This window comes from Hyperolius riggenbachi, chromosome 9, assembly GCF_040937935.1.
Source record: "Hyperolius riggenbachi isolate aHypRig1 chromosome 9, aHypRig1.pri, whole genome shotgun sequence".
In the NCBI taxonomy this organism is placed as follows: domain Eukaryota; kingdom Metazoa; phylum Chordata; class Amphibia; order Anura; family Hyperoliidae; genus Hyperolius; species Hyperolius riggenbachi.
This window is the reverse complement of record NC_090654.1, coordinates 27,461,491-27,475,314: the sequence shown is the minus strand read 5'-3', so window position 1 is coordinate 27,475,314 and position 13,824 is coordinate 27,461,491. Positions and strand designations below refer to the sequence as shown.

The 13,824-nt window shown below is 46.6% G+C and overlaps 1 protein-coding gene across 1 annotated transcript in view; it reads left to right on the top strand.

Annotated features, from left to right (window-relative positions):
* Nucleotides 1-13,824, top strand: part of LOC137532095 (perilipin-3-like) — a 150,906-nt gene that overhangs the window by 88,751 nt on the left and 48,331 nt on the right. The gene's annotated exons all lie outside the window — the stretch shown is intronic.

Here is a 13,824-nt window from a genome sequence, read left to right as displayed (position 1 = left end):
GTGAGAGAGCCTGAGACCCCGCGGTCCCCCCGGTTGTATAAAAAGGGGGGCATTGGGAATCCTCCCTGTAATGCTCCTGGATAGTGCTAATGTAGCATGTAGCAGTTTCGCATCGAAAATCCCATTTTCATTTTTGGCGAATTTTCACGAAAATCTTCAGAAATATTTGCGTTTTCGACCAGCATCGAAAATTCATTGTATGTGGATGCTTATGCCCTTATGCGGAAAAATGTCCACAATAATCCGCATGGAAATTCAGTCTATGCGGACGTTTATACGGAAAAATGTCCGCAATAATGTGCAAGAAACTTATCTGAATGCGGACGCTAATGCCCTTATGCGGAAAATGTCAGCAATAATACGCAAGTAACGTGAAAATGACTGGCATTAGGCAAAAATTAACGCGAAAAAATTAGATGGAAAATTTGGCAAAAAATTGTCGAAACAAATTTTTGCATTTTCGCTCATCACTGGCATGTAGCAGGGCGACCGCTTTGCGGTATTGGTTTTTTGACCCTGCATAGTTTGGCACGCAAAAGCAAATTTGCATGAGCATTGCCTCATGAATAGCCAATTAAGCCAGATTTGCAAAGCCAGACTTGCTAGGGTAGGCCTCTTTTCCATGGACAGTTGATAGGCAGTAAAATGCCTCTCAAACTCTTACAACTGCTCACTACTGCCCGGTAACAGCTTGTTGCTGCCTGGTAACTGCTTGCTGCTGCCCGGTAACTGCTTGCTGCTGCCCGGTAACTGCTTGCTGCTGCCCGGTAACTGCTTGCTGCTGCCCGGTAACTGCTTGTTGCTGCCCGGTAACTGCTTGCCGCTGCCCGGTAACTGCTTGCCGCTGCCCGGTAACTGCTTGCCGCTGCCCGGTAACTGCTTGCCGCTGCCCGGTAACTCTGCTTGCCGCTGCCCGGTAACTGCTTGCCGCTGCCCGGTAACTGCTTGCTGCTGCCTGGTAACTGCTTGCTGAGCACACAGCTCAACAGTCCGTGGAAAAGAGGCTTGGTGTTTGAGCACGCATAAATTTTCTCATGCAAAGTACTTCTTCTTCTTGCTCGAAGGTTGAGGCACTTAGTCTATTATATATATAGATATTATACATCTACCTGGTGTAGAAATGGAGGCTGTTATGTCATTAGCAAATTTAGTGGCAAAGATGTTCCAGTTTTATAAGTGTCCTCCTCCAATTACTCGAGTAACCAAGAAGCTCGGGGTGACTTAAACCACTAGGAATGTATAGGGGGACAAAAGAGACTGAAAAGCCCTCCTACTAATAAGCAATGCTTTCAGCCATATCAATCCCTGCCATGTACTGATGAGGACCAAAAGCCAGAAACAGGCTGTCTACATGTGGGGTTGGTGTGGATGTGTAATATTTAAAGCTATAGGCTTGCTATACACCAGCAGTTCTAGATGCTTGCCTTGCTTACAGGGGCGAAAAGGGATAATTTGCATATTCAGTAGTGGTGCATTGTGGGTAACCACAAATGTTCACTTATAGCTGAATTATTGAAAATTTCCTTCTGTTTTAAAAGGCAAATTTCACCAAGCTATGCTTCAAGGAAACCTAAAGTGAGAGGGATATGGAGGCTGCCATATTTATTAACTTTTAACCCATTCACGTTCCGTCGTTTTCACTTGAGAAATTTTCACCTCCCATTCATTAGCCTATAACTTTATCACTACTTATCACAATGAACTGATCTATATCTTGTTTTTTCCGCCACCAATTAGGCTTTCTTTGGGGGGTACATTTTGCAAAGAGCCACTTTACTGTAAATGCATTTTAACAGGAAGAATAAGAAAAAAACAGAAAAAAATCATTATTTCTCAGTTTTCAGCCATTATAGTTTTAAAATAATACATGCCTCCATAATTAAAACTCTCGTATTGTATTTGCCCATCTGTCCCGGTTATTACACCATTTAAATTATGTCCCTATCACAATGTATGGCGACAATATTTTATTTGGAAATAAAGGTGCATTTTTTCCGTTTTGCATCCATCACTATTTACAAGTTTAAAATAAAAAATATATAGAAATATTTCATCTTTACATTGATATTTAAAAAGTTTAGACCCTTAGGTAAATATTTACATGTTTTTTTTAATTTTTTTATTGTAATGTTTTTTTTTTTATATTAAACATTTTATCTGGGTTGTTTTGGGAGGGTGGGATGTAAACAAGAGATTTATAATATAAATGTATGTTTGAATTTTATTTTTGTTACTTTTAGTTGTAATTTTACTTTTTGGCCACAAGATGGCGGCCATGAGTTTGTTTACATGACGTCACTCTAAGCGTAACATACGCTTAGAGGGACGCATGGGGGACGCTACAGCCAGAAAAAGTGCAGCTTCCGAGAGAAGCTGTCGTCTTTTCAGCGGGGGAGAGGAATCAGTGATCGGGCACCATAGCCCGATTCACTGATTGCCTGGCTAACGAACCGCGGGTCAGGAACGCGCGTGCACGTGCGCGATCGGCAGCGGGAGCGCGCATGGTTCCTGGACGTAGAAACTATGTCCAAGAACTAAAACACGTTAAACAATACAAATCATCTGGATGTCCGGCTGATCCTCTGCCTCTAAAGCGCCGTACACACGCCTGACTAAAGTCGGCTGAGGTGACCGATAACAAACGCCTCAGGTGTGTGTACAGTGGTCCACCGCCCCACAAGCGATCCCAAAGGATAAACTTGGCTGGGTGATGGCCAACTTCATTGTGCACGCTTCTCCCCTTCCCACCGCATGATGTCACGTACGTAACGTCCTCGCATAGCAACAGAGCGTGTTGTCACCTACATAGCTGACTCGCATCTGTGAAGCCCCGCCCAGTGATGTCTCCCAAGGGGATCGCCTCCAGATTCTCGACCGGAGACATCCGTCAAAAGTGCATATGCACCTTAATACTTTTAGCCATAGACCCTGAACAAGCATGCAGATCAGATGTTTCTGACTGAAGTCTGACTGGATAAGCTGTATGCTTGTTTCAGGTGTGTGATCCAGACACTACTGCAGCCAAAGAGATCAGCAGGACTGCCAGGCAACTGGTATTGTTTAGCAGGAAATAAATTTGATCAGAGAGACAAATCTCTCTCTGAATTTGATCGCAGAGAGATCTGTCGGTTGCCCATACACCACAGGCCAATTCAGCATGAAATCTCTTGGGAATCGGTCTTGCAATGCCGCATTTGCCACATTGCCCACCCTGACGTTGCCCCCCCCCCCAATGTCAATGTGCCCCGTGCCATTATAATTTACCTGTCAGTGTCCGCCGCTGGCTCCGCCTCCACGCTGCCTCTCATCCACGCGCCCCATGTGGTTGCCGACAAATGGGACGTCACACACCCGCCTACGTTACGCCGGCACGTGGATAGGAGGAAGTGTGGAGACGGAGCCAGCGGCGGACAATGACAGGTACAGTATGATGGCACAGGGCGCCGGGTGTTCCGTCACTTTTAACGCTCGTCCTGATGTCGCATGCCGTTACCGCTGCGGACCCAATCGAGCATGTCGGCCTGACATCATGCAGCTTGTCCAATTGATACATGTGACCAATTTCGGGCCCGAACTATCCCATCGTCAGTCGGTCGTGCTCTTGGCGGCACCGGTTTTCATCCGATTTGATTATAATAATCGAATTGGATGGTCGATTGGCCGCCAAGTCGCCTGATCTATGGCCACCTTTCATCCGCTCCATAATCCCTTGCATGCGCTTTGAGTCCTACGGGAGACAAGTGCTTTACAAATGTTTCCTTGTAGTTTTATGTCATTTCTCTGCATATTTAGGGCACAGGGTACCAAACATCTCATCGGTATTCCATGGGCAGAGCTGTACCAGCCTTGCCATGTCACAGCAGTGACTGTCACCCACACAGCCTCTCCATGGCAGCACCACCAGCCAGGCACGATAGGGTTAGTCGCTTTGTGCTGTGTTCTCGATTTCTCAGATTCTCAGCATCGGGCGGCTGTGCTGAAAATGATCGCTCCTCTTTCTTGTGTTGCCAGTTCTCTGGAAGTGATTAAGTCTAATTGTCGGGTTTCCATTCCAGTGACCGGGAAGGTCAGGACCGAACAAAAGCTTAAAGGGAACCTAAACTGAGAAGGAGATGGATTTGTCCTTTTAAAATAATACCAGTTGCCTGACTCTCCTGCTGATCCTGTGTCTCTAATACTTTAAGCCACACCCCCTCAACAAGCATGCAGATCAGGTGCTCTGACAGAAGTCAGATTAGCTGCATGCTTGTTTCAGGTGTGTGATTCAGCCACTATTGCAGCCAAAGAGACCAGCAGAAAGGCCAGGCAGCTGGTATTGTTAAAAAGGAAACATCCATATCCCTCTCAGATAACCACTGAAGTCTATCAGGACGGATATATCCGTCCAGATAGACTGTGCAGTTGCTGCATGAGGCACACGATCGTGCGCACTCCCGCCGCCTGCCGTTAGTCCCCCTATCAATGAATGGAAATATACTTCCCATTCATCGATCAAAGTCCCCCGCAAAAAAAACGACGGTCTCTTATCAGAGACTGCTGTCTTTCTGCAAAAAAAAAAAGTTTCCTGCCCTCTTTCTAGTTCCTGGATGCGAGATCGTTCAATTCCAGGACTTTTTGACTGTGGCCATCTTGTGGCCAAATAGTAAGCTACACCCACAAACATTTTTTATTAAAAAATACATTATATTACATTTAAAATTATCTGTTTACCTCCCACACCAAAAACTACCCAAATACATTTTTTAATAAAAAAAAAATTACAATTAAAAAACAAAAACCAACAACATTAATAGTTACCTAAGAGTCTGAACTTTTAAATATGCATGTCAATTTAAATTATAAGCTTGTAAATAGTGATGGACGCAAATTGAAAAAAATGCACCTTTACTTCTAAATAAAATATCGGCGCCATACATTGTGATAGGGACATCATTTAAATGGTGTAATAACCGGGACAAATGGGCAAATAAAATACATGGGTTTTAATTATGGTAGCATGTATTAATTTCAAACTATAGTGGCCAAAATCTGAGAAATAATGAATGTTTTCCTTTTCTTTCTTAATATTCCTGTTAAAGAGGAGAAAAAAATAATTCTTAGCAAAATGTACCACCCAAAGAAAGCCTAATTAGTGGCGAAAAAAAAAGATATAGATCAATTAATAGTGATAAGTAGTGATAAAGTTATTGGCGAATGAATGGAAGGTGAAAGTTGCATAAGGTGAACAACACTGTAGGCTGAAGTGGTTAAGGTTCCCTTTAACTCGGCCTAAATCCTAGAACTTCTCTGATCTTCAGGGAGGGACAGCAATTTATAAACTGTCAAAAACTAAACGTAGAGATTTGGCTGAAGTTTGCGTTCTTTTTCGGGTTGTATTCTTCCATTTGGAACTCTCTTAAAGAGAACCCGAGGTGGGATTTAATTATGTTACTGGGCCACAGAGGCTGGTTGTGCACACTAAGACCAGCCTCCGTTGCCTGTAGGTGTGCCTCCAGGACCCCCCTGCGCGCCGCTGTACCCCCGCAGTGCTGGTGACACGCAGCGTGTCGCCAGCACAATGTTTACCTAAGCGCTGTCTGTCAGCGCCGCTCCCCCGCCTCCTCCGCATCGGCGCTACCCGCCCGTGTCCCTTCCCTCCCGCTGATAGGAGGGAAGTGACGCGGGCGGGTAGCGCCGATGCGGAGGAGGCGGGGGAGCGGCGCTGACTGACAGTCACATGTAAACATTGTGCTGGCGACACGCTGCGTGTCGCCAGCACTGCAGGGGGTATAGCTGCGCGCAGGGGGGTCCTGGAGGCACACCATGGGGCAACGGAGGCTGGTCTTAGTGTGCACAACCCGCCTCTGTGCCCCAGTAACATAATTAAATCCCACCTCGGGTTCTCTTTAAAGGGTATATGAGGTGGATGAATTAAAACTATCTTTACTTGACGCTTTTTCCAGCCCCTACAAGCCACATGTGTCCCTTGCTGTCGCTTCGGTCTCCTCCCGTCGCTTGCTGCAGCGTCTGCCAAGATATGTCCTTCAAAGAGTATTAAGTAAAAAAAGACAGCCTATCATGCCAGGCTCTGTCTTAGGCCGGCATTACCCTGCAGATTGGCACCGCCAAAAACAGGCCTTCGGGGATAACCGTGTTAGTAGGTGGTAATCCCCATCTGGCATTCGGCCAAGCAAGGAAGTGACGTTCATTTCCTGTGTGGCAATCGATGATGTGCACGGAAGCGTATTGCTAAAATGCATGCGCAACGCTAAAAACCGCTGCAGGTTTTTCAAATACACGCACGTTACCATAGACTTACATGACTTCCAGTCCGCCACAGATCACTGCAGGAGCCACGTGGTAACGTAGGTAAGGCCATGCGTTAGATAGGGCACTTCTGGTGCAGCGTACTGCAACGTGGGGAGGGTGAACTACCCCATAGACTTTCATTAGGCTCAGGGCCAGAGCTAACATAGGAAAAATGGGCAATTTCCCCGTGGGCCCCAGAGCCTGTAGGGGCCCCCAAGGTGTCCCTCCCCCATCTTAACTGTTGCTCCCCAGGGACTCTGCAGAGTCTGTTAAGTTGGGAGGTGATTGGGGGGGGGGAGGGTCAGCAGCCAGCTCAGGGGCCCAGGAGGGAAATTTGGCTGCAGCAAAGGGCCTCTAATGATGCTTTTTGGTCGGGGGGTGTCTGTTGGGGGCCCCCAGGCTAATTTTGTCCTAGGGCCCAATTGTTACTTGAACCGGCCCTGATTAGGCTGCGGCAACGGGGGACTGCAGGACAGTGCGGGAGGGTACAAAGGCTTCCCTCTTAGGTAAGTATGTCATCTTTGAAGATATTTATGCCTCGGGTACACTTCAAGTTATTTTTAAAAACATGTATCCTGACTATTTTAAAGCAATCAATGTTTGACTGGAGTATCCCTTTAATATCTGACAGTCTGTACATTGGGGTATCTTTGACTGATGTCCTTAGGACATGGAGTGCTGTACATCAGTGGGATGATAAATTGTCACACCGCTTGTGTGTGTGTACGCCACAGGCGAGACGATTATCAATGATTACAAGATGGAGTTTTCCTAGCTCACGTTACAGAGCCTTTTTCCTGGCCTAGCAGGAGGTGCAGAGCGTGAGCCCCGCGTGTTGGCAGCACAGGCGTACCGCCGTATGACTACGCGTGCCGAAAATAGCCGCCGCGACAGTAAGACTCGTTTCCCAAGGCAGCCCGGCCGCTGCTGCCGCTCCTGTGTGTCCCCACATGGGCAGACAATGGAGTCTAGGCTTGGCATGTGTTGCTGCAGAACCGCTCGATAGGCAGCCTTTGTCTAACATGCATTTCAGACACGCTTGCTGGAGGCCAACAATACCTGGCAGGTTTTATTGAGATTGATTTACAAGATTCACATGAAGCGTGTGCAGTGATCTGCCACAGGGAAAGGCGGCCTGTTTGTAGATTAAGTAACACAACTGGCCCGCAACTCACGCAGTCGCTTCAAGAATTCAGTACATCTTCTGCAGCACTTTACAGAGTACATAGTCAAGTCACTGACTGTCCTCAGAGCAGCTCACAATCTGATCCTGTCATAGTCTACTGTCCTACCATATTGTTATTATGTATTTATATAGCACTGACATCTTCTTCAGCACTTTACAGAGTACATAGTCAAGTCACTGACTGTCCTCAGAGGAGCTCAGAATCTAATCCTACCATAGTCATAGTCTACTGTCCTACCATATTATTATTATGTAATTATATAGCACTGACATCTTCTTCAGCACTTTATAGAGTACATAGTCATGTCACTGACTGTCCTCAGAGGAGCTCACAATCTGATCCTACCATAGTCGTAGTGTACTGTCCTACCATATTATTATGTAATTATATAGCACGGACATCTTCTGCAGCACATTACAGAGTACATAGTCATGTCACAGACTGTCCTCAGAGGAGTTCACAATCTAATCCTACCATAGTCATAGTGTAATGTCCTACCATATTATTATTATGTATTTATATAGCACTGACATCTTCTGCAGCACTTTACAGAGTACATAGTCATGTCACTGACTGTCCTCAGAGGAGCTCACACTCTAATCCTACCATAGTCATAGTCTTATCTCCTACAATATTATTATTATGTATTTATATAGCACTGGCATCTGCTGCAGCACATTACAGAGTACAGAGTCATGTCACTGCCTGTCCTCAGAGGAGCTCAGAATCTAATCCTACCATAGTCATAGTCTACTGTCCTACCATATTATTATTATGTAATTATATAGCACTGACATCTTCTGCAGCACTTTACAGAGTACATAGTCATGTCACTGACTGTCCTCAGAGGAGCTCACAATCTGATCCTACCATAGTCGTAGTGTACTGTCCTACCATATTATTATGTAATTATATAGCACGGACATCTTCTGCAGCACATTACAGAGTACATAGTCATGTCACTGACTGTCCTCACAGGAGCTCAGAATCTAATCCTACCATAGTCATAGTGTAATGTCCTACCATATTATTATTATGTATTTATATAGTGGTGACATCTTCTGCAGCACTTTACAGTCATACCATACAGTCATACCATACAGTCATACCATACAGTCATACCATATAGTCATACCATACAGTCATACCATAGTTAGTCATAGTCTAATGCCCAACCATATTATTATGTATTTAGCACGGCCAATGACATATTCTGCAGCACTTTACCGAGTAAATAGTCAAGTCACTGGCTGTCCTCAGAGGAGGCGGAGCTAGTCTACTTGTCTTTCAACAGGTACAGGGGTTGTGCCCCCTACCCCCTTCCCGAAATAGCATTATCTAGAAAAACACCCACTAAAAATGTGATAGGCTAAAAGGTTAGTTTGTTTTTTGTAATATGTGTATGAGTATATGCACAGAGGAACATACTGCTTGCTTGGCAGTTGGAAACAGCTGTTATTCCCCACAATGCAAAGAGAAATCTGTCATGGCCATGGCCTTGACATCACACTGTGGGAGGGGTTTCACCACAGTATCAGCCATACACACCCCCTGATGATCTACTTAAGAAAAGGTAGATATTTCTTGTGGGAAGGGGGGCGGGGGGGGGGGGGATGTTGAGGTTTTGGCTACTGATTGAGATGCTAGGTTAAATCCTGGGTTAAAGTTCCTCTTTAACCTCTAGAGGACTAGAGGTTTATACCCCCCTAGTGACCAGGCAGTTATTTACAATTCAGCACTTCACCACTTTAACAGTTTATTGCTCAGCCATACATCTTAGCACCCAAATTAATTTGACCTCCTTTTCTTGCCACTAATAGAGCTTTCCTTTGGTGGTCTCTGATTGCTGCTGCAATTTTGTTGTTATCAATTAATTAAAATAGTTTATTTTTTTAAATAAAAATCCCTATTTCCTTTAATTTATCCCCCCCCCCCCTAAATTGGCCCTAGACTGCGACACATACTCCGCAGTACCCTCTCATAGGCATCAGCCTATGAGAGGGATTAGATTGTGAGCCACTTCAGGGACAGTTAAGTGACTAGGCTGTCCCCTGTACAGCTCTGCACTAGATTGCAGGGCTGTACAAATGTAAATTGCCTTTTTTTCCCTTGAATTCAGCCTGCCAGCTCTGATTTCGGCTGGCAGGCTGTTAACGGATCCCCACTCTGTTTACGAGCAGGGGAAGCGCATGTGAGCGCATGTGCTAATCCCGCCCACCGCACTTTGCTGGCAATTGTCGTTAGGCGGCCCCCAGCGAGCCACTCTTCCACCTCCCTTGGACATGATGTGGTCGGGAGGTAGTTAACCACTTTATCCACCACTACAGTATATCTACGTCCTCTGTTACTTTCTCTAAGCCACGAGGATGTAGATATACGTCTTGTAGCTGAAGCACAGCTGTGCATGGTTGGGCATTGCTCCTGTGCACACCTCTGACGCTAACTGCTGCAGCACTAATTGGTGAAAGGGAATTTATGTTCCCTGAGCCAATAAGATTGATTTTTGCCATTAAAAATACTTTTATTTTCTCAGTTCATAGTAAAAAATACACATTGTAACATTATTTCAGAATCAAATATCTTCACCATAAAGTGTGACACAAACACAATCTAAGTTTTGTGATAAAGGGTAAAAATAGCCAATCACATTTTACAGTAACACTTTTTTATTTTTAAACTGGAATTGGTAAAACTGAGAAATAATGTGTTCCAACCCCCCCCCCCCCCCCCCCTTTTCCCATAAAAATACATAGAAAACCATATTGTTCGTGGGAACAAAATGCCATACAATGAAAGCCTAGTTTGTCTTGAAAAAACAATATATATTTCATTTAGGTGTCATAAGTAGCGATAAAGTTATTGCTGATTAAATAGGGATTAAATAGGGCTAAAATGTCAAAACTGCTCTGGTCCACAAAGAAACAAGGGAAACAAGGTGGAGTAACTCTTTAACATATGGAAGCCTGAAGCATGGGCAATCTTCCACGGATGAAATAGTGACACAGAATACTCTGCAATCTGCATCAGCGGGGCAATAAATTGTCCCACTGCTTATCTGTGTGTGTGTATACGTCGCAGGTGAAACAAATAATGATGATGATTACAAAATTGGCTTTGCCCAGCTCACATGATTGTGCGTCTTTCCTGTCCCAGCGGGAGGTGCAGAGCGTGAATCCCGCGTGTTTGCAGCACAGGCGTTCAGCAGTACGGCGCTCGTGTCTACAGCAGCAGCCCCGACAGTAAGACTCGTTTTCCCTGGCGGCCTGTAGTCCTGAGTGTTGCCACATGGGCAGACAATGGCAGTCCAGGCTCGGCATGTGATGATGCAGCACCGCTCGATAAACAGCCATTGTCTAGCGTGCATGTCAGACACACTGCTGTATGCCAGTAACACACAGCAGGGTGCATTGCGATTGGTCTAGGAAAACCGCCTGAAGCGGGGGTGAGCCTTGGTGATGGGCTGAAACGCCTGAGCGCAGGTTTATTAAAAAGGCTGGATCGAAAGCACGATGTCCCTTTTGGAATTCAGTATAAAATTTGAAGAAATTGCTACGAAGCTTCATGTCAGCGAATAGCTTGCGAATTTGAACATTATTATTATTCTTTTTTAATTATATAGCGCCAACATCTTCCATAGCTCTGTACATAGCACAAAACAAATATTGGGGAATAGCAAAGCTCATAACAGGTAGGTACATCCTCATAGCTACTCATCATCGAAATTCAAATGAGTTTGGGATGCCCGTGGTCGAGGGGGTGGTTAGCTTATCCAATCGCCGATTTTCTCCATTCGCGTCCCAAGTTGCGTTCCACATCAGTCCCATGCTTCCACCTTCAACCTGGAAGAAGAAGGCATGGGAGTGACATGCGACGTGAATGGAGCACATGGGCGCCAGGGTAAGTTATCCTCCCTTGGCTATGAGCAGTCCGAACTCATTTAAAGGACAATTGAAGTGAGAGGGATATGGAGGCTGCCATATATATTTCCTTTTAAGCAATACCAGTTGCCTGGCAGTCCTGCTGATCCTCTGCCTCTAATACTTTTAGCCATAGCCCCTGAACAAGCATGCAGCAGATCAGGTGTTTGACATTATTGTCAAATCTGACAAGATTAGCTGCATGCTTGTTTCTGGTGTGATTCAGCCACTACTGAAGCCAAATAGATCAGCAGGGCTGCCAGGCAACTGGTATTGTTTAAAAGGAAATAAATATGGCAGCCTACAAATTCCTCTCACTTCAGCTGATAAATTTCGAGTAGCTATGAGGCCGTTGCTACCTGTAATGAGCATCGCTATTGGGGAACATATATACATGAGAAGTTCAAGACTCTGTACAATCATGACATCCAGCAATAAAAGTACAAATACATAATGTACATAGTTAATGTGTTGTTTAAGATATCACTCAAATTGGTGCAAGTTCATATGGCACAAGTTCATCCAGGGCTGGTTCTAGCTACAATGAGGCCCTGGGGCAAAAGTAACTTGGAGCGCACCCCCAGCTATGCCTCCTCCCCCTTGCAACCTCCAAGCCGACTCCCTGGACCCATCCCACTACACCAGAGGCGGGACAAGGTCCTCCAGCACCCAAGGCTGAGACACCAAAGTGCGCCCCTCCACCCCTTTCCACCCCAGCTGTCACTCACTGATTGCTGTTAGACTAAGAGGGCCACAGGGCCCACAACCTCCCCAACACCTTAATATGTAGTTATCTGGCTTGCAGTCACTGCTATGTATCCCCTTTTCTTATTTCTTTCTGCTTCAAACACAATTAGGAATGACAGCTGAATGAATTGTGCGCCCCCTCCTACACTGCGCCCTGAGGCTGGAGCCTCTCCAGCCTATGCCTCGGCCCGGCCCTGCACTACACTCACAGCCACACAAAATCATTAGGCGCAATCATATGTCCCTAAAAGCATTGTTGGGGACCCCATTATTCCCTTCCTTTTCATTCAGAGTGTACACACATTGGTTTCTTACCTAATCCAGTCAGGACACAGGAGGCAACACCGTGCTCTATGCTCCGGACTCCTCCCTACGGCACCTCTCTTCCTCATTCCCTGCAGGCATGTCTGGGTCACCATAGCTGGAGGGGAGGGGACACACATTGGGGTCTTACCTAATCCAGGCAGTACACAGGAAGCAGCATCATGCTCTACACTCTGGACTATTCCCCACGGCGCCTCTTTCTCGTTCCCTGCAGGCATATGTGGGGTCACCATAGCTAGAAGGGAGGCACCACACATTGGGGTCTTACCTAATCCAGGCAGGACACAGGAGGCAGTACTGTGCTCTACACTCTGGACTTCTCTCCACGGCGCCTCTCTTTCTCGTTCCCTGCAGGCATATATGGGGTCACCATAGCTAGAGGGGAGGGACCACACATTGGGGTCTTACCTAATCCAGGCAGCACACAGGAAGCAGCACCATGCTCTACACTGGACTTCTCCCCACAGTGCCTCGCGCCCTCATTTCCTGCAGGCATGTATGGGGTCACCATAGCAGGAGGGGAGGGGACACACAGCGGGGTCTTACCTAATCCAGGCAGGACACAGGAGGCAGTACCGTGCTCTACACTCTGGACTTCTCTCCACGGCGCCTCTCTTTCTCATTCCCTGCAGGCATATATGGGGTCACCACAGCTAGAGGTGAGGCGCCACACATTGGGGTCTTACCTAATCCAGGCAGCACACAGGAAGCAGCACCATGCTCTACACTCTGGACTATTCCCCACGGCGCCTCTCTTTCTCATTCCCTGCAGGCATATATGGGGTCACCATAGCTAGAGGGGAGGCGCCACACATTGGGGTCTTAACTAATCCAGGCAGCACACAGGAAGCAGCACCATGCTCTACACTCTGGACTATTCCCCACGGCGCCTCTTTCTCGTTCCCTGCAGGCATATGTGGGGTCACCATAGCTAGAGGGGAGGCGCCACACATTGGTCCCTTACCTAATCCAGGCAGGACACAGGAGGCAGTACCGTGCTCTACACTCTGAACTTCTCTCCACGGCGCCTCTCTTTCTCGTTCCCTGCAGGCATATATGGGGTCACCATAGCTAGAGGGGAGGGACCACACATTGGGGTCCTACCTAATCCATGCAGCACACAGGAAGCAGCACTATGCTCTACACTCTGGACTTCTCCCCACAGCGCCTCACGCCCTCATTTCCTGCAGGCATGTATGGGGTCACCATAGCAGGAGGGGAGGGGACACACAGCGGGGTCTTACCTAATCCAGGCAGGACACAGGAGGCAGTACCGTGCTCTACACTCTGGACTTCTCTCCACGGCGCCTCTCTTTCTCATTCCCTGCAGGCATATATGGGGTCACCACAGCTAGAGGGGA